The sequence below is a fragment of the Scyliorhinus canicula genome, chromosome 9, assembly GCF_902713615.1.
Source record: "Scyliorhinus canicula chromosome 9, sScyCan1.1, whole genome shotgun sequence".
NCBI classification, from domain to species: Eukaryota; Metazoa; Chordata; class Chondrichthyes; order Carcharhiniformes; family Scyliorhinidae; genus Scyliorhinus; species Scyliorhinus canicula.
The window spans coordinates 197,589,416-197,610,372 of record NC_052154.1 but is presented as its reverse complement, the minus strand read 5'-3'; positions in this window follow the sequence as shown (position 1 = coordinate 197,610,372).

The following is a 20,957-nucleotide window of genomic DNA, read 5'->3' as shown; positions in this document are numbered from 1 at the left end:
ACAAACCCCTGTGTGTGTTGATGCTCAGGTATTTCCGTGAATCTGGCTCCAAAACTAATTGCCGTGGCTGATGTCGAGCTTGGCGAAGGTACATCCTCCGCTGAGCCGAGTGTATAGATCCTCAATGCTGGTCACCAGGTAATGGTCGAAACAGGACGCCCAATTGATCATCATATAATCACAGCAGAGATGGATGGAACCATCAGGCTTCATAACTGGCACAACTGGAGCAGCCCAATCTGAAAACTGCACCGGGCGAATGATCCCCAATTGCTCCAGGTATTCCAATTCTGCATCTACCTTAGGCTTCAGTTTGGAGGGGATGGGATGAAAATACCGTGGTTGAGCCTTGGGTCCTCTGAAATCTTGGCTGAGGCTCCTCAGATGGTATCTACTCCGTCTTGAAAAACGCCCAGAAATTGAGCCAATACCGTGCCCAGGGTACACGCAGCACACTTGTTGCCAGTCCAGCCGGAATGATTCAGCCAATCCCGCCCTGACAGATTGGGGCTCAAACCTTTCACTACCACCAATGGCCAGTCTGCAGACTGCACGAGAACGTCTGAAGTGCCCAAGATCCCCAAAGGCTGTCATATGTGTTGCCAACCCGCGGATGCCTGAGCAGATTCGGTTGTGGGTGCAGCGGCTGATTGCTGAGAACGCGGCCTTGGTATCGAGCTCAATTTGGATTGGGAAACTTTGGATCCAGACCATCACCTGGATGGGCTCCAGCTGTGGTACCCGAGATACAGTAAAGGTGGTGGGCTGCCTCAGCCTGATCTTCCATGAAATGGGTCCGTCCCCAGGCACTTCAGAGGGGGTATTGCGAGTGGCGGGCGAACTCTTTCGCTACTGCCCATTTTATCGCGTTCTCCAGGTTCCGGTGTGCCCATCCTGTGGGTTGGGTGTCTCCGGAATGGGGGAGTGACAGTGACTCTTGCCGGAAATTGCTGACGCTGGTCTCGGTCTGAAGGGGTGCACCTCCAATGGCGGGAGTCCTGATTCAGGTGAGACCACAGGGATTCAGAGGTTGCAGTTCGCGGTTGGGTTGTAACAGGAATTTGGCCACACCATCCGACTGTGAGGGAAGAGTGCGACACCTAAACCACGGCTGAATGAGGATTAGCAAAAGCTGAGTTAAACAGACTGGATTTTCAGTGGCAATTGAAGGAAGGGCACGGATAAGAATGAAAAATGCTCAGTCTCCAATGTAATCCGATAGAATAGAATAATCTGCAATATTGAACCCCCAATAAACATCACTGAAAAACTGGCGATATGCTTACTATCATGTTGCTGTTTGCTGTGTGAAAATTAATCACCGCATTGCGGCAGCAGCAATAATAAAGCGCTGTGTGGTTATAAAATTAGTTTATAAATACAAACATTTTGCTTTCTTTGCAATGATAGTGGCTTGGGCACAACATCAGATGTGGTGGTTACGGCCGGTGCTGGTCACACAGTTAACCAGTTTTATCCTCTTCCTGCTAACTACTGGATATCAGCAGTATAAATCAATCTGGGGAATTCCTGAACGGCTCTTCAATGAACACAGATATTGATGTGTCTGATACTGATGTGAACACAGATATTGATGTGGAAAGCACTGAAAATGCAGAATAGGCAATAGATTTATTATTCATGATGGTTTGTAATATATTAAAGTGGTCTTGGGACTTAAAAGTGGGTCATGAAAGAAGTGCTCGTAATTCAGAACATCTCCAGAGTGGGTGGAAGGGCAAACAGCCAATGCTTCCCACTCCTGCTTTCTATAGTGTACATTTGTCTAATCTAAGGTCAGGCGTTACCCTCGTGACTCTCCCTGGGTCTTCAAGTCTGCTTGAACCATATCTGTGTGCTGTACAATTTCAGTTCTGGAATCATCGCCAACTGTGGGAGGAAACCGGAGCACCCGGAGGAATCCCACGCACACACGGGGAGAACGTGCAGACTCCGCGCAGACAGTGACCCAAGCTGGGAATCGAACCTGGGACCCTGGAGCTGTGAAGCGATTGTGCTATCCACAATGCTACCGTGCCGCAGGACCTCTTTCCTGTTCCTGCCTATGTCATTAGTACCAATGTGGACAATGACATCTGTCTGTTACCCTCGTGTTTCAGGACGCCCTGTAGCTGTTTAGAGACATCTAGAGGCAAGGCACCAGGGAGGCAACACACCATCCTAGAGTCCCGTTTGCGGCCACAGAAGCGCCTGTCTGTGCCCTTGACTATCGAGCCTCCTACTACTGTCACTTACTTGCAGAGCTCATGTGACCCAAATGATCAGGAATGTCTGTACTACAGACATATCCTTGGCAAAGATAACAAACCTACCCTGTGTCTTTCAGAAATTTCTTCATAAGTTTCCAATAATATCCAAGATGTGGAGATGCCGGCGTTGGACTGGGATGGGCACAGTAAGAAGTCTTACAACACCAGGTTAAAGTCCAACAGGTTTGTTTCAAACACGAGCTTTCGGAGCGCAGCTCCTTCCTCAGGTGAATGAAGTGGTATGTTCCAGAAACGTACAGATAGACAAAGTCAGAGATGCCAGACAATGCATAGAATGCGAGCATTTGCAGATAATTGAATCTTTACAGATCCAGAGATAGGGGTACCGGCATCTTTGAATTTGTCTATATAAATGTTTCTGGAACATACCTCTTCATACACCTGAGGAAGAAGCAGTGCTCCGAAAGCTGGTGTTTGAAACAAACCTGCTGGACTTTAACCTGGTGTGAGACTTCTTACAATAATATCCAATACATTGCTGAAGATTCTTTATCAGATTATTAAACTGCAATTTTGCAATTTCTTACAGTTAGTTTCTATGTAGGAAAGAGATGATTAATTTCCAGTTGTTGTAAACACATTTCAATTTCCTTTTATCATTCAACTATCAAAATTGAAAAGGATGAATTAGAATTTTCAGTGATTTTTTATTTATCAAAAGCGGATACGTGCGACTAATGTGATGATTCTTCCAATTAGCCCAGGACAGACATCGTGCTGAATTAGCCCAGGGCAGACATCGTGCTGAATTAGCCCAGGGCAGACACAGCGTGCTGAATTAGCCCAGGATAGACACATCGTGCTGAATTAGCCCAGGATAGACACATCGTGCTGAATTAGCCCAGGGCAGACATCGGGCTGAATTAGCCCAGGATAGACATTGTGCTAAATTAGCCCAGGACAGACACATCGTGCTGAATTAGCCCAGGACAGACACATCGTGCTGAATTAGCCCAGGGCAGACATATGGTGCTGAATTAGCCCAGGACAGACACATGGTGCTGAATTAGCCCAGGGCAGACACATGGTGCTGAATTAGCCCAGGGCAGACACATGGTGCTGAATTAGCCCAGGGCAGACACATCGTGCTGAATTAGCCCTGGGCAAACACATCGTGCTGAATTAGCCCAGGGCAACCACATCGTGCTGAATTAGCCCAGGACAGACACATCGTGCTGAATTAGCCCAGGGCAGACACATTGTGCTGAATTAGCCCAGGGCAGACACATCGTGCTGAATTAGCCCAGGGCAGACACATTGTGCTGAATTAGCCCAGGACAGACACATCGTGCTGAATTAGCCCTGGGCAAACACATCGTGCTGAATTAGCCCAGGGCAACCACATCGTGCTGAATTAGCCCAGGGCAGACACATCGTGCTGAATTAGCCCAGGGCAGACACATTGTGCTGAATTAGCCCAGGGCAACCACATCGTGCTGAATTAGCCCAGGACAGACACATCGTGCTGAATTAGCCCAGGGCAGACACATCGTGCTGAATTAGCCCAGGGCAGACACATCGTGCTGAATTAGCCCAGGGCAGGCACATCGTGCTGAATTAGCCCAGGACAGACACATCGTGCTGAATTAGCCCAGGGCAGACAGATTGTGCTGAATTAGCCCAGGACAGACACATGGTGCTGAATTAGCCCAGGGCAGACATCGTGCTGAATTAGCCCAGGGCAGACACATCGTGCTGAATTAGCCCAGGATAGACACATCGCGCTGAATTAGCCCAGGGCAGGCACATCGTGCTGAATTAGCCCAGGGCAGACACATCGTGCTGAATTAGCCCAGGGCAGACAGATTGTGCTGAATTAGCCCAGGACAGACATCGTGCTGAATTAGCCCAGGATAGTCACATCGTGCTGAATTAGCCCAGGATAGACAGCGTGCTGAATTAGCCCAGGATAGACACATCGTGCTGAATTAGCCCAGGACTGACACATTGTGATGAATTAGCCCAGGACAGACACATCGTGCTGAATTAGCCCAGGACAGACACATTGTGCTGAATTAGCCCAGGACAGACATCGTGCTGAATTAGCCCAGGACAGACACATTGTGCTGAATTAGCCCAGGACAGACATCGTGCTGAATTAGCCCAGGATAGACACATCGTGCTGAATGAGCCCAGGACTGACACATTGTGCTGAATTAGCCCAGGACAGACATCGTGCTGAATTAGCCCAGGACAGACATCGTGCTCAATTAGCCCAGGACAGACACCTCGTGCTGAATTAGCCCAGGACAGACACATTGTGCTGAATTAGCCCAGGACAGACATCGTGCTGAATTAGCCCAAGGACAGACACATTGTGCTGAATTAGCCCAGGACAGACATCGTGCTGAATTAGCCCAGGATAGACACATCGTGCTGAATGAGCCCAGGACTGACACATTGTGCTGAATTAGCCCAGGACAGACACATCGTGCTGAATTAGCCCAGGACAGACACATTGTGCTGAATTAGCCCAGGACAGACACATTGTGCTGAATTAGCCCAGGACAGACATCGTGCTGAATTAGCCCAGGGCAGACACATCGTGCTGAATTAGCCCAGGGCAAACACATGGTGCTGAATTAGCCCAGGGCAACCACATCGTGCTGAATTAGCCCAGGACAGACACATCGTGCTGAATTAGCCCAGGACAGACACATCGGGCTGAATTAGCCCAGGATAGACATCGTGCTGAATTAGCCCAGGATAGACATCGTGCTGAATTAGCCCAGGGCAGACACATCGTGCTGAATTAGCCCAGGGCAGACATATGGTGCTGAATTAGCCCAGGACAGACACATTGTGCTGAATTAGCCCAGGGCAGACGCATCGTGCTGAATTAGCCCAGGATAGACACATGGTGCTGAATTAGCCCAGGATAGACACATCGAGCTGAATTATCCCAGGATAGACACATCGTGCTGAATTAGCCCAGGATAGACACATCGTGCTGAATTAGCCCAGGATAGACACATCGTGCTGAATTAGCCCAGGGCAGACATCGTGCTGAATTAGCCCAGGGCAGACACATCGTGCTGAATTAACCCAGGGCAGACACATCGTGCTGAATTAGCCCAGGATAGACATCGTGCTGAATTAGCCCAGGATAGACGCATCGTGCTGAATTAGCCCAGGACAGACACATGGTGCTGAATTAGCCCAGGATAGACACATTGTGCTGAATTAGCCCAGGACAGACACATCGTGCTGAATTAGCCCAGGGCAGACAAATCGTGCTGAATTAGCCCAGGGCAGACGCATCGTGCTGAATTAGCCCAGGGCAGACATCGTGCTGAATTAGCCCAGGGCAGACACATGGTGCTGAATTAGCCCAGGATAGACAAATTGTGCTGAATTAGCCCAGGGCAGACATCGTGCTGAATTAGCCCAGGACTGACACATTGTGCTGAATTAGCCCAGGACAGACACATCGTGCTGAATTAGCCCAGGACAGACACATTGTGCTGAATTAGCCCAGGACAGACACATCGTGCTGAATTAGCCCAGGACAGACATCGTGCTGAATTAGCCCAGGGCAGACACATCGTGCTGAATTAGCCCAGGACAGACGCATCGTACTGAATTAGCCCAGGACAGACACATCGTGCTGAATTAGCCCAGGATAGACACATGGTGCTGAATTAGCCCAGGGCAGACACATCGTGCTGAATTAGCCCAGGACAGACACATTGTGCTGAATTAGCCCAGGATAGACACATCGTGCTGAATTAGCCCAGGACAGACATCGTGCTGAATTAGCCCAGGGCAGACACATCGTGCTGAATTAGCCCAGGATAGACACATCGTGCTGAATTAGCCCAGGGCAGACACATCGTACTGAATTAGCCCAGGACAGACACATCGTGCTGAATTAGCCCAGGATAGACACATCGTGCTGAATTAGCCCAGGGCAGACACATCGTACTGAATTAGCCCAGGACAGACATCGTGCTGAATTAGCCCAGGATAGACATCGTGCTGAATTAGCCCAGGATAGACATTGTGCTGAATTAGCCCTGGATAGACATCGTGCTGAATTAGCCCAGGGCAGACACATCGTGCTGAATTAGCCCAGGGCAGACACATTGTGCTGAATTAGCCCAGGATAGACATCGTGCTGAATTAGCCCAGGATAGACATTGTGCTGAATTAGCCCAGGATAGACATCGTGCTGAATTAGCCCAGGGCAGACGCATCGTGCTGAATTAGCCCAGGATAGACACATCGTGCTGAATTAGCCCAGGATAGACATTGTGCTAAATTAGCCCAGGGCAGACACATGGTGCTGAATTAGCCCAGGGCAGACATTGTGCTGAATTAGCCCAGGACAGACGCATCGTGCTGAATTAGCCCAGGGCAACCACATCGTGCTGAATTAGCCCAGGACAGACACATCGTGCTGAATTAGCCCAGGATAGACACATGGTGCTGAATTAGCCCAGAACTGACACATTGTGCTGAATTAGCCCAGGGCAGACACATCGTGCTGAATTAGCCCAGGGCAGACACATGGTGCTGAATTAGCCCAGGGCAGACACATTGTGCTGAATTAGCCCAGGGCAGACGCATTGTGCTGAATTAGCCCAGAACTGACACATTGTGCTGAATTAGCCCAGGACAGACACATCGTGCTGAATTAGCCCAGGATAGACACATCGTGCTGAATTAGCCCAGGGCAGACGCATTGTGCTGAATTAGCCCAGAACTGACACATTGTGCTGAATTAGCCCAGGACAGACACATCGTGCTGAATTAGCCCAGGATAGACATCGTGCTGAATTAGCCCAGGATAGACACATCGTGCTGAATTAGCCCAGGGCAGACACATGGTACTGAATTAGCCCAGGACAAACACATCGTGCTGAATTAGCCCAGGGCAGACATCGTGCTGAATTAGCCCAGGGCTGACGCATCGTGCTGAATTAGCCCAGGGCAGACGCATCGTGCTGAATTAGCCCAGGACAGACACATCGTGCTGAATTAGCCCAGGACAGACACATCGTGCTGAATTAGCCCAGGGCAGACACATGGTACTGAATTAGCCCAGGACAGACACATCGTGCTGAATTAGCCCAGGGCAGACACATGGTACTCAATTAGCCCAGGACAGACGCATCGTGCTGAATTAGCCCAGGGCAGACATCGGACTGAATTAGCCCAGGACAGACATCGTGCTGAATTAGCCCAGGACAGACGCATGGTGCTGAATTAGCCCAGGACAGACATCGTGCTGAATTAACCCAGGTAGACATCGTGCTGAATTAGCCCAGGACAGACGCATGGTGCTGAATTAGCCCAGGACAGACATCGTGCTGAATTAACCCAGGTAGACATCATGCTGAATTAGCCCAGGATAGACACATCGTGCTGAATTAGCCCAGGGCAGACACATCGTGCTGAATTAGCCCAGGGCAGACATCGTGCTGAATTAGCCCAGGACAGACGCATGGTGCTGAATTAGCCCAGGACAGACATCGTGCTGAATTAACCCAGGTCGACATCGTGCTGAATTAGCCCAGGACAGACGCATGGTGCTGAATTAGCCCAGGACAGACATCGTGCTGAATTAACCCAGGTAGACATCGTGCTGAATTAGCCCAGGATAGACACATTGTGCTGAATTAGCCCAGGGCAGACACATCGTGCTGAATTAGCCCAGGGCAGACATCGTGCTGAATTAGCCCAGGGCAGACACATCGTGCTGAATTAGCCCAGGGCAAACACATGGTGCTGAATTAGCCCAGGACAGACACATGGTGCTGAATTAGCCCAGGGCAGACGCATCGTGCTGAATTAGCCCAGGGCAGACACATCGTGCTGAATTAGCCCAGGGCAGACATCGTGCTGAATTAGCCCAGGGCAGACACATCGTGCTGAATTAGCCCAGGGCAAACACATGGTGCTGATTTAGCCCAGGGCAGACACATCGTGCTGAATTAGCCCAAGATAGACACATCGTGCTGAATTAGCCCAGGACAGACGCAACGTGCTGAATTAGCCCAGGGCAGACACATCGTGCTGAATTAGCCCAGGACAGACACATCGTGCTGAATTACCCAGGACAGACATTGTGCTGAATTAGCCCAGGACAGACACATGGTGCTGAATTAGCCCAGGATAGACACATTGTGCTGAATTAGCCCAGGGCAGACACATCGTGCTGAATTAGCCCAGGATAGACACATCGTGCTGAATTAGCCCAGGGCAGACATCGTGCTGAATTAGCCCAGGACAGACACATTGTGCTGAATTAGCCCAGGGCAGACACATTGTGCTGAATTAGCCCAGGACAGACATCGTGCTGAATTCGCCCAGGGCAGACACATCGTGCTGAATTTGCCCAGGACAGACATCGTGCTGAATTAGCCCAGGATAGACACATCGTGCTGAATTAGCCCAGGGCAGACACATTGTGCTGAATTAGCCCAGGACAGACATCGTGCTGAATTAGCCCAGGATAGACACCGTGCTGAATTAGCCCAGGATAGACACATCGTGCTGAATTATCCCAGGATAGACATCGTGCTGAATTAGCCCAGGATATACATCGTGCTGAATTAGCCCAGGATAGACATCGTGCTGAATTAGCCCAGAGCAGACACATCGTGCTGAATTAGCCCAGGACAGACATCGTGCTGAATTAGCCCAGGGCAGACACATCGTGCTGAATTAGCCCAGGGCAGACGCATCGTGCTGAATTAGCCCAGGGCAGACACATCGTGCTGAATTAGCCCAGGACAGACATCGTGCTGAATTAGCCCAGGACAGACACATCGTGCTGAATTAGCCCAGGACAGACACATTGTGCTGAATTAGCCCAGGATAGACACATTTTGCTGAATTAGCCCAGGGCAGACACATCGTGCTGAATTAGCCCAGGACAGACACATTGTGCTGGATTAGCCCAGGATAGACACATCGTGCTGAATTAGCCCAGGACAGACACATTGTGCTGAATTAGCCCAGGACAGACACATCGTGCTGAATTAGCCCAGGACAGACACATTGTGCTGAATTAGCCCAGGGCAGACACATCGTGCTGAATTAGCCCAGGGCAGACACATCGTGCTGAATTAGCCCAGGATAGACACATGGTGCTGAATTAGCCCAGGATAGACATCGTGCTGAATTAGCCCAGGACAGACACATCGTGCTGAATTAGCCCAGGGCAGACACATTGTGCTGAATTAGCCCAGGATAGACACATCGTGCTGAATTAGCCCAGGATAGACATCGTGCTGAATTAGCCCAGGACAGACATCGTGCTGAATTAGTCCAGGACAGACATCGTGCTGAATTAGCCCAGGGCAGACACATGGTGCTGAATTAGGCCAGGACAGACACATCGTGCTGAATTAGCCCAAGATAGACACATCGTGCTGAATTAGCCCAGGACAGACACATCGTGCTGAATTAGCCCAGGATAGACACATGGTGCTGAATTAGCCCAGGACAGGCATCGTGCTGAATTAGCCCAGGGCAGACACATCGTGCTGAATTAGCCCAGGATAGACATCGTGCTGAATTAGCCCAGGACAGAAATCGTGCTGAATTAGCCCAGGACAGACATCGTGCTGAATTAGCCCAGGGCAGACACATCGTGCTGAATTAGCCCAAGATAGACACATTGTGCTGAATTAGCCCAGGACAGACGCATCGTGCTGAATTAGCCCAGGGCAGACATCGTGCTGAATTAGCCCAGGTAGACATCGTGCTGAATTAGCCCAGGACAGACATCGTGCTGAATTAGCCCAGGTAGACATCGTGCTGAATTAGCCCAGGACAGACATCGTGCTGAATTAGCCCAGGTAGACATCGTGCTGAATTAGCCCAGGACAGACATCGTGCTGAATTAGCCCAGGGCAGACACATCGTGCTGAATTAGCCCAGGGCAGACACATCGTGCTGAATTAGCCCAGGATAGACATCGTGCTGAATTAGCCCAGAGCAGACACATCGTGCTGAATTAGGACAGGCATCGTGCTGAATTAGCCCAGGGCAGACACATCGTGCTGAATTAGCCCAGGGCAGACGCATCGTGCTGAATTAGCCCAGGGCAGACACATCGTGCTGAATTAGCCCAGGACAGACATCGTGCTGAATTAGCCCAGGACAGACACATCGTGCTGAATTAGCCCAGGACAGACACATTGTGCTGAATTAGCCCAGGATAGACACATTTTGCTGAATTAGCCCAGGGCAGACACATCGTGCTGAATTAGCCCAGGACAGACACATTGTGCTGAATTAGCCCAGGATAGACACATCGTGCTGAATTAGCCCAGGACAGACACATCGTGCTGAATTAGCCCAGGACAGACACATTGTGCTGTATTAGCCCAGGGCAGACATCGTGCTGAATTAGCCCAGGACAGACACATCGTGCTGAATTAGCCCAGGATAGACATCGTGCTGAATTAGCCCAGAGCAGACACATCGTGCTGAATTAGCCCAGGACAGACATCGTGCTGAATTAGCCCAGAGCAGACACATCGTGCTGAATTAGCCCAGGACAGACATCGTGCTGAATTAGCCCAGGGCAGACACATCGTGCTGAATTAGCCCAGGGCAGACGCATCGTGCTGAATTAGCCCAGGGCAGACACATCGTGCTGAATTAGCCCAGGACAGACATCGTGCTGAATTAGCCCAGGACAGACACATCGTGCTGAATTAGCCCAGGACAGACACATTGTGCTGAATTAGCCCAGGATAGACACATTTTGCTGAATTAGCCCAGGGCAGACACATCGTGCTGAATTAGCCCAGGACAGACACATTGTGCTGAATTAGCCCAGGATAGACACATCGTGCTGAATTAGCCCAGGACAGACACATCGTGCTGAATTAGCCCAGGACAGACAAATTGTGCTGAATTAGCCCAGGGCAGACACATCGTGCTGAATTAGCCCAGGGCAGACACATCGTGCTGAATTAGCCCAGGATAGACACATGGTGCTGAATTAGCCCAGGATAGACATCGTGCTGAATTAGCCCAGGACAGACACATCGTGCTGAATTAGCCCAGGATAGACACATCGTGCTGAATTAGCCCAGGATAGACATCGTGCTGAATTAGCCCAGGACAGACATCGTGCTGAATTAGCCCAGGACAGACATCGTGCTGAATTAGCCCAGGGCAGACACATGGTGCTGAATTAGCCCAGGACAGACACATCGTGCTGAATTAGCCCAAGATAGACACATCGTGCTGAATTAGCCCAGGACAGACACATCGTGCTGAATTAGCCCAGGATAGACACATGGTGCTGAATTAGCCCAGGACAGGCATCGTGCTGAATTAGCCCAGGGCAGACACATCGTGCTGAATTAGCCCAGGATAGACATCGTGCTGAATTAGCCCAGGACAGAAATCGTGCTGAATTAGCCCAGGACAGACATCGTGCTGAATTAGCCCAGGGCAGACACATCGTGCTGAATTAGCCCAAGATAGACACATTGTGCTGAATTAGCCCAGGACAGACGCATCGTGCTGAATTAGCCCAGGGCAGACATCGTGCTGAATTAGCCCAGGTAGACATCGTGCTGAATTAGCCCAGGACAGACATCGTGCTGAATTAGCCCAGGTAGACATCGTGCTGAATTAGCCCAGGACAGACATCGTGCTGAATTAGCCCAGGTAGACATCGTGCTGAATTAGCCCAGGACAGACATCGTGCTGAATTAGCCCAGGGCAGACACATCGTGCTGAATTAGCCCAGGGCAGACACATCGTGCTGAATTAGCCCAGGACAGACACATCGTGCTGAATTAGCCCAGGATAGACATCGTGCTGAATTAGCCCAGAGCAGACACATCGTGCTGAATTAGCCCAGGACAGACATCGTGCTGAATTAGCCCAGGGCAGACACATCGTGCTGAATTAGCCCAGGGCAGACGCATCGTGCTGAATTAGCCCAGGGCAGACACATCGTGCTGAATTAGCCCAGGACAGACATCGTGCTGAATTAGCCCAGGACAGACACATCGTGCTGAATTAGCCCAGGACAGACACATTGTGCTGAATTAGCCCAGGATAGACACATTTTGCTGAATTAGCCCAGGGCAGACACATCGTGCTGAATTAGCCCAGGACAGACACATTGTGCTGAATTAGCCCAGGATAGACACATCGTGCTGAATTAGCCCAGGGCAGACACTTCGTGCTGAATTAGCCCAGGACAGACGCATCGTGCTGAATTAGCCCAGGATAGACACATGGTGCTGAATTAGCCCAGGACAGACACATTGTGCTGAATTAGCCCAGGACAGACACATCGTGCTGAATTAGCCCAGGACAGACACATTGTGCTGATTTAGCCCAGGGCAGACACATCGTGCTGAATTAGCCCAGGGCAGACACATCGTGCTGAATTAGCCCAGGATAGACACATGGTGCTGAATTAGCCCAGGATAGACATCGTGCTGAATTAGCCCAGGACAGACACATCGTGCTGAATTAGCCCAGGGCAGACGCATCGTGCTGTATTAGCCCAGGGCAGACATCGTGCTGAATTAGCCCAGGACAGACACATCGTGCTGAATTAGCCCAGGACAGACACATCGTGCTGAATTAGCCCAGGGCAGACGCATCGTGCTGAATTAGCCCAGGATAGACACATCGTGCTGAATTAGCCCAGGGCAGACGCATCGTGCTGAATTAGCCCAGGACAGACATCGTGCTGAATTAACCCAGGACAGACACATCGTGCTGAATTAGCCCAGGACAGACGCATGGTGCTGAATTAGCCCAGGATAGACACATCGTGCTGAATTAGCCCAGGACAGACACATCGTGCTGAATTAGCCCAGGACAGACATCGTGCTGAATTAACCCAGGACAGACACATCGTGCTGAATTAGCCCAGGATAGACACATGGTGCTGAATTAGCCCAGGACAGACGCATGGTGCTGAATTAGCCCAGGGCAGACACATCGTGCTGAATTAGCCCAGGATAGACACATCGTGCTGAATTAGCCCAGGGCAGACACATCGTGCTGAATTAACCCAGGGCAGACACATCGTGCTGAATTAGCCCAGGACAGACATTGTGCTGAATTAGCCCAGGGCAGACACATCGTGCTGAATTAGCCCAGGACAGACATCGTGCTGAATTAGCCCAGGGCAGACACATCGTGCTGAATTAGCCCAGGGCAGACACATGGTGCTGAATTAGCCCGGGGCAGACATCGTGCTGAATTAGACCAGGGCAGACACATGGTGCTGAATTAGCCCAGGACTGACACATCGTGCTGAATTAGCCCAGGGCAGACACATGGTGCTGAATTAGCCCAGGGCAAACATCGTGCTGAATTAGCCCAGGGCAGACACATCGTGCTGAATTAGCCCAGGATAGTCACATCGTGCTGAATTAGCCCAGGACAGACACATCGTGCTGAATTAGCCCAGGACAGACACATCGTGCTGAATTAGCCCAGGGCAGACACATGGTGCTGAATTAGCCCAGGATAGACACATCGTGCTGAATTAGCCCAGGTAGACATCGTGCTGAATTAGCCCAGGGCAGACACATCGTGCTGAATTAGCCCAGGGCAGACACATCGTGCTGAATTAGCCCAGGGCAGACACATCGTGCTGAATTAGCCCAGGACAGACACATCGTGCTGAATTAGCCCAGGACTGACACATTGTGCTGAATTAGCCCAGGATAGACACATCGTGCTGAATTAGCCCAGGACAGACACATCGTGCTGAATTAGCCCAGGACTGACACATTGTGCTGAATTAGCCCAGGATAGACACATCGTGCTGAATTAGCCCAGGGCAGACACATCGTACTGAATTAGCCCAGGATAGACACATCGTGCTGAATTAGCCCAGGGCAGACACATCGTGCTGAATTAGCCCAGGGCAGACATCGTGCTGAATTAGCCCAGGGCAGACACATTGTGCTGAATTAGCCCAGGGCAGACGCATCGTGCTGAATTAGCCCAGGGCAGACACATCGTGCTGAATTAGCCCAGGTTAGACATCGTGCTGAATTAGCCCAGGATAGTCACATCGTGCTGAATTAGCCCAGGGCAGACGCATCGTGCTGAATTAGCCCAGGACAGACACATCGTGCTGAATTAGCCCAGGGTAGTCACATCGTGCTGAATTAGCCCAGGATAGACATCGTGCTGAATTAGCCCAGGATAGACGCATGGTGCTGAATTAGCCCAGGACTGACACATTGTGCTGAATTAGCCCAGGACTGACACATTGTGCTGAATTAGCCCAGGGCAGACACATCGTGCTGAATTAGCCCAGGACAGACGCATTGGGCTGAATGACCTCCTGCTGTGTTATATGATTCCATTATATTTTTCACACAATAACATTCATCTCACTATTGTCAGAGTCCTTCCTGTTATTTCCTTTGCTCTCATTTCTTTTACTTTCTTTTATCATTTTTGGTCTGTGGACCCATATTTGGAATGTGTCTTTAAGCGTAGGATTCTGAAGCAGGCTACATGTCAGGACAGTGCGTTCCCAGGTTTTACGTTTGGAGAGGGGAGGCCAGGCTCTTTGGTGCCAAGTGAATCTTAGGAACTGGTTATTGGAGGAAGACAGTTCGATTGGCTAACAGGCAACAGGTGGGTTGGCCAGGGATAGTGTTCTGCCTGACAGCAGTTAGTTACTGGTTCCTGCGTGATGCTTTCTGAGAGAATTGGGCAGTAGTGTTTAGACTTTTGATGTAAAAGGAACAACCTCTCTCTCTCCTGCTTGCTGAACAGCTTTATTTTTCTAAAACCAGTGAGTGTTTTACTCACAGTTTTCTGTGAGTTTGACTCTCTGCTAACTTCAGAACATAAGAACTAGGAGCAGGAGTAGGCCATCTGGCCCCTCGGGCCTGCTCCGCCATTCAATGAGATCATGGCTGATCTTTTGTGGACTCAGCTCCACTTTCCGGCCTGAACACCATAACCCTTAATCCCTTTATTCTTCAAAAAAATATCTATCCTTATCTTAAAAACATTTAATGAAGGAGCCTCAACTGCTTCACTGGGCAAGGAATTCCATAGATTCACAACCCTTTGGGTGAAGAAGTTCCTCCTAAACTCAGTCCTAAATCTACTTCCCCTTATTTTGAGGCTGTGCCCCCTAGTTCTGCTGTCACCCGCCAGTGGAAACAACCTGCCCACATCTATCCTATCTATTCCCTTCATAATTATATATGTTTCTATAAGATCCCCCCTCATCCTTCTAAATTTCAACGAGTACAACCCCAGTCTACTCAACCTCTCCTTGTAATCCAACCCCTTCATCTCTGGGATTAACCTAGTGAATCTCCTCTGCACACCCTCCAGCGCCAGTACGTCTTTTCTCAGGTAAGGAGACCAAAACTGAACACAATACTCCAGGTGTGGCCTCACTAACACCTTATACAATTGCAACATAACCTCCCTAGTCTTAAACTCCATCCCCCCAGCAATGAAGAACAAAATTCCATTTGCCTTCTTAATCACCTGTTGCACCTGTAAACCAACTTTCTGTGACTCATGCACTAGCACACCCAGGTCTCTCTGCACAGCAGCATGTTATAATATTTTATCATTTAAATAATAATCCCTTTTGCTGTTATTCCTACCAGAATGGATAACCTCACATTTGTCAACATTGTATTCCATCTGCGAGACCCTAGTCCATCCACTTAACCTATCCAAATCCCTCTGCAGACTTCCAGTATCCTCTGCACTTTTTGCTTTACCGCTCATCTTAGTGTCAATAAGATGTGAGCATCTATTGTCCATCCCTTATGAATGGGTGGGGAGAAATGAGTTCTCTCCTCTTTCACGCAGTCCATTTAGCTGCTCCTAACAAAGGTTTTCAAATTTCCCTTAAATGTCTTTTCCGATCCAAATGTATTCATTTGTTGATGAGGAAACAATCAAACCTGGTTTCCTTGAATCTAAGAAAGAGTAAGTTAATTATTTACTAAGCCTGTGGAAAAATAATAAAGAAGCAACAACACACACACGCACAGATCTCAGAAGAAAGAAGTTAGAGTCCAATAAAAGGTTAAAAAGAATATACGATTAAGACATTTGCTTGTCCCAGAGGCATAGGTTGTTTAATGTTGCAGTTCGTTGGTTTCCAATAGAATTCTGGAGTTGACATAGAAGTTATAGAATCCTTATAGTGCAAAAGGAGGCCATTTGGCCCATCAAGTCCAAGCAGACCCACTGAAGGAGTACGTTGCCTAGGCCCACACCCTCCACTGATCACCGTAACCCTATCTAACTTGCACATCACTGGACTCTCGGGGGCAATTTTAGCAAGGCCAATCCACCTAAGCTTCACATCTTGGGCAGCATGGTAGCATTGTGGATAGCACAATTGCTTCGCAGCTCCAGGGTCCCAGGTTCGATTCCGGCTTGGGTCACTGTCTGTGCGGAGTCTGCGCATCCTCTTCGTGTGTGCGTGGGTTTCCTCCGGGTGCTCCGGTTTCCTCCCACAGTCCAAAGATGTGCAGGTTAGGTGGATTGGCCATGATCAATTGCCCTTAGTGTTGGGTGGGGTTACTGTGTTATGGGGATAGGGTGGAGGTGTTGACCTTGGGTAGGGTGCTCTTTCCAAGAGCCGGTGCAGACTCGATGGGCCGAATGGCTTCCTTCTGCACTGTAAATTCTATAATCTTTGGACTGTGGGGCAAATCAGAGTATCTTAGGGAAACCCACTCAGACACGGAGAGAATGTGACAACTCCACATGGACAGTCACCCGGTCTCTGGTTAACCACTCTGACTTGATTCAGGGCTGCACTTTGTAGGACACACTTTTAGCTTGAGAGCGAGATCTTTACTGCTCTCTTCCAGCAGTGTTTTCAGATGACTATGATGTTTCTTTCCTCTCCTTCTTCTCCTAATTCTGCTTGGCAAAACCCGTTTCTAAAACTTCTGTCTGTATGTTCCCAGAAAGGAATTCAATCGGCATGTCTTTCAGTCATGGCTGCAGTCCAAGCAATCCAATGTTTCATCTCCAAAACCCTTGATACAAATCAAGCTGGAAATTAACGGGAGACAGATTTATTTCCTCCTCCAAAGATAGCTGTGAATGGCCGATGAGTATCTCGCTGGTTACCAGCTCCTATTGTCTTGATGGAAGTATAGCTGATCGAAGTCCAACCTTTTGCATTTTTAGTGCCTTCCTTTCAGGGGCGTCCCAGCTTGAAGTGGACCTTGACACACACCAGCACCCCTCCCATCTCCCACACAGGTGGGAAATGCCGTGCAACTGGCCCACAATGCAATTCATACAGAAACATTCCAGTGAAGTGATCAACCCACAGTATCAGACATCAGGTGACTTGTGGCAGCCATTTGTAATCTTTTCTTGATTTTTTTCAACACAGATCTTTGAACAGTTGAATGTGTATGTTAGCTGGTGAAGTTGTAAGTAGACCTCACTCAGTCACAGCTTCCCGTTGTCATGGTGTCTCTGAGAAGGCAGTGATGAGACATCTTCTTGAACCGCTGTGGCCCATTTACTGATACACCCACAGTGCTGCCATCTTTCCCCTGATGGAAATGTTTCTGTTTCACAATATTTACGTAAATGTGCTGCCATTTTCTTTGATTGCAATTTTTCTTTTCATTTTGTGACATCAATCAAAACAGTCAAAAAGTCTACAAGGAAGTTCCTGCTCCTGAATGAGGTCACAGAGCAGGAGCCTGGTCTACCAATCAATGGAGCAACAAGTGAGATATTAGCCAGTGATGTAGAAGAGTACTTTTCAAAAGTAATAGAAGCACCATTCACGTAACAGAATTTGCTCAGATATTGACACAATCCTGTGAATGAAAAAAAGGAAAATCGCTGATTGTCACAAGTAGGCTTCAAATGAAGTTACTGTGAAAAGCCCCTAGTCGCCACATTCTGGCGCCTGTTCGGGGAGGCTGGTATGGGAATTGAACCCGTGCTGCTGGCCTGCCTTGGTCTGCTTTAAAAGCCAGCTATTTAGCCCTGTGCTAAACCAACTGTGTTGTGAGTAAAATCATTTCACTCCTGACTCAACAGAATTATTCACATTTTGAAGAATTGGATTTCAGTCACATCGCAATGAAGGTATTTTTTATTGCGTTGCCTAACAAAAAGCTTTAAATGTAATTTATTCACATCTGTCAAATTTGCAGATTTTTCCAAGATCAAAAAGCTGAAGTTATCTTTCATTATTTGCTTGAAGAAAGTTATAATTTTTCTGGAATCCCACTGGCAGGTGGAGTGGCCCACACCAAGCATTTCAGCTTTCGCTGTGTGAACCAATGATGGGTGGGGGGGGGGGGGGGGGGTGCAGGTAGAACCTCCATAACTGGGTCCATTCCAGGCTCTCCCAAGGATTCTCTTCCCCCTTGTCCTTCCTACCATGGCACCCAATCACCATCGCCCACTCACCCTTGCCAGGGCCTGCCAGCTTGGTCCAGGTTCAACCCCAAAACGTACCACCGGCCCTGGCTCCAACGCAGCTCACTTTCCTGTCAGTACTGGCAGTGACCACCGATCCCAGGAGCGCTGTCGGCACTGGAGAGTTGCCAGCTTCTGGTTCATTGACAGTGATGTGTTAGGTACTCTGGGATAACACAGGCTGCAACTGGATGCAGCTTTAACCAAAATATACTCCAGACCTTGAAGTTAGTTCAATCTGATTTATTGAACCAGTAACACAGTTAGCACAGTTCTCTATGAGGTCGACTCTCTGCTAACCTAAGTGTGGTTATTCTGTCTGACTGAACCAGACTAGCTCTTAGCCACGTGCTGGAGGTGTGATACTGTACATACACCCTGACTCACTCTGTAGGTGTTCATCAGTGGAAAGAGGCAGAGTGTGAGCGCCTCGTGCCTTTTATAGTCAGATCCCACCCCTGAGTGTCCTGCCTGCTCATTGGTCATGTCCTTTTCTGTGTTCATTAGCTGCCTGTCTGTGCCTGTCTGTATATCATTATCTGCCTGTCTGCATACCGTGACAGACAGTTTTCTCAACAGGCCCTCCAGCTCCTGGGGGGCAGAGGTCCCACATCAAGCCAATCAGTGGCTAGTGGGTTGTTAAAAGGCTGCTGGGTAGACATGTAAGTGGGGTGGGATTCCTGCTGATATTTAGTGGGAGGTGTGCAGGGATTACAACTTTCATTATATCCAGCCCTCCGGCTCTATTTCATTCTCGCCACAGATGCTGAGTATTTTCAAAACCATTTTTCTTTGTTTGCCAGCTGTGTATTTCCAGCTCCCAAATTTTACAAAGTAAATGCTGGCCCGTTCTGGCTGGGCCGAATGGTCTGTGTCTGTGCTATAAATGATATGTAATAATACAATTTGATGAAATAGCTTCACAATGTTTCCCATTCTATTTTGTGAACATGGCTAGACGTTGCCTCTGTGACATTTAGCTGATAAAAGAGTCTTTTAACTCTGAGTTTTTTTTAAAATTTAGATTACCCAATTATTTTTTCCAGTTAAGGGGCAATTTAGCGTGGCCAATCCACCTACTCTGCACATTTTGGGGTTGTGGGGGCAAAACCCACACAGACACGGGGAGAATGTGCAAACTCCACGCGGACAGTGACCCAGAGCCGGGTGCTAACCTGGGACCTCAGCGCCGTGAGGCGGTTGTGTTAACCACTAGGTCACCGTGCTGCCCTTTTAACTCTGAGTTAAGAGAGTTTCTTAATTCCTCAATCACCAAATATGTTGTGAGTTTGTGGAGTTTGTGGGTATGTTTCCTCTCGGAGTTCTGAGTGGATGCTGGAAAGTTTGTACTCCACAACATTCTACAGTCAGCACCTTATTTATCAAGTTTTATTTCCTGAAAAGGATATCAGCAAAAGAGTGGATAAAAGAAACCTTCAGTGAAACTCTTGTGACGACACTGAAGCTTATACTGTATTCCCTTAAAGTGGAAAGTTAATGATGTTAATTGTGCAGATCTGTTGGTGAGGCCTTTGTCTGAGAACGATTTGTTTGCTGTAGTAGAACGGTTTGGCTGCTTACTGCTCAAGCCAACACTGCCCTTGACAACACTGTATTCAGAGATGCTGACCATCCGATTCACCTCGTTGCTCCTTTTCTTCCTTTTCACAAGCAACGCTGCTTCAGAATGAGCTTGTAAGTGGTTTTGCACTTGGCTAGCACATCGCTTCAGTCCCACCATCTCTTCATCCAACAGTAACAAATGTCTTTGGCGTCACCAACATGTCTTGCTCATGTTGCTGTGTAACACTGCAACAATCGATTGAACAAATGCTGCTGTGTTCATCCACCGAGTAATTCTCGCCATGATCATTTCTAACTTGAGAAAGGCCGACAGATTTCCCATGCTGTAACCTGGCTCAATCTGAATGCAGACAGCAGCATTTCTACACATGCTCCTTTCCGAGTCTTCTTGTCGACATTGTATACTGTCTGTTGAACTGAGCTGACAAATCAGCAGAACCGTGACCATGTGATTGTGGACAGATTGGTTATATGGGCATAGCAAATTCTTTCTGACCCTAATAGAATCCAAAAATATCTCAGTCAACAATTTTATAATGTGGAGATGCCGGCGTTGGACTGGGGTGAGCACAGTAAGGAGTCTTACAACACCAGGTTAAAGTCCAACATGTTTGTTTCAAACATGAGCTTTCGGAGCACTGCTCCTTCCTCAGGTGAATCAGGTGAAGGAGCAGTGCT